The sequence below is a fragment of the Myotis brandtii genome, unplaced genomic scaffold, assembly GCF_000412655.1.
Source record: "Myotis brandtii unplaced genomic scaffold, ASM41265v1 scaffold468, whole genome shotgun sequence".
Taxonomy (NCBI): domain Eukaryota; kingdom Metazoa; phylum Chordata; class Mammalia; order Chiroptera; family Vespertilionidae; genus Myotis; species Myotis brandtii.
Genome location: NW_005367874.1, coordinates 540175 through 541530, shown reverse-complemented (window position 1 = coordinate 541530; position 1356 = coordinate 540175). Strand labels below are relative to the sequence as shown.

At 50.2% G+C, this 1356-nt stretch overlaps 1 pseudogene; it reads left to right on the top strand.

The window, feature by feature from the left end:
- Positions 1-477: 477 nt before the first annotated feature.
- Positions 478-1005, top strand: LOC102241677 (annotated as a pseudogene).
- The last annotated feature ends 351 nt before the right edge of the window (positions 1006-1356 follow it).

Sequence of the window (1356 nt, the reverse complement as noted above, 5' to 3'; positions counted from 1 at the left end):
CCCTGGCGCCTTCTCCCCTGTAAGGGTGGTTCTCTAGAAGCAGTCTAGAGAATTCAGATTTAAAAAGCTTGTCCCAGGCCTGACTCATTGTGTGGCCTCTCACTGGTGAGTCACCACTGTGTGACTCAGTTTTCATGTCTTACACAAGGCTCGGAATTTGACTGTTCAGATCCCGGGAACAGATTTCTATGAGGTGGCATAAGGTTAGTGATGTGCTGGGCTCAAAAGTTTAGCTGGTGAGGACCATACACTAGATCTTGGGAATAATGGGTCCTCAAGCGGTCCCCTGCCTCTTTTTTCAAGCAGGACATAGCTCAGTTGAGCCTCCTGGAAGATGCCATTCCCAGAACAGGCTGTTATGACATAATGAGATCTTGGAATGAGATTTTTCTTGCCACTCAGGTCACCTGAGATCCCAATATGATAAACATCAAGATTCAAGAATGAACTTTCTGACCTGGAGCAGGAGGAGTCATCATGCTCATGGACATCCACCACAACAAGGGCCAGAAAGGTGGGGCACAAGAACCCCAAGAGCCAGGACATCTACCTAAGGCTGCTGGTCAAGCTGTACAGGTTTCTTGTCAGACGTACCAACTCCACCATCAACCAAGTGATGCTGAAGAGGTTGTTCATGACTTGCACCAAGCAGCTGCCTGGATGATCTGGAAGATGGAGCTGCCTGGCCGGGAGGGCAAAACTGCTGTGGTTGTAGGGTCTATACCTGATGACGTGTATGCAGGAGGTGCCCAACTGAAGGTGTGTGCACTTCATGTGAGCAGCTGTACCAGGGGCAAGATCCTCACCTTCAGCCAGCTGGCCCTGGACTCCCACAGGGCTGTGGCACCATCCTACTCTCTGGCCCTCCAAAGGGCCAAGCGGTGAAAGGCACTTCAGTAAGGCCCCAGGAACCCCTCACAGCCACACCAAACCCTACCTATGCTCCAAAAGCCAGAGGTTTGAGTGCAGAGAGGCCAACGTGCCAGCCGAAGCTGCAAGAACTAACCCCTCATCCTACTTTGTCATTAAAAAGATTTTGGATGCTGAAAAAATATATATAAGATTAAAAAATGAGTCTGACAGCACACCCCAAGGTGCAGGTTTTCAAGGGAAAAGGTTCATGTGCCTTCGGTCTTGGCCTTCATCCAGACCAAGAATAGGGAAAAAGGTCAGAGAGAGCACAACAGGGAGAGGATGGAGAAGAGGTTTCCTTGGAGAGAGCTGTTAGTTCTCTCTGCCTTCAGGGGAGGCTAGAGGTGCTGCAGGAGAACATTGAAAAATGGTCCCCGTAGGAGGGAGACACAGAGACCTGGTGTCCTAGCCATGCCTGAGAAAGTGACTTGCTATCTAGGTGCT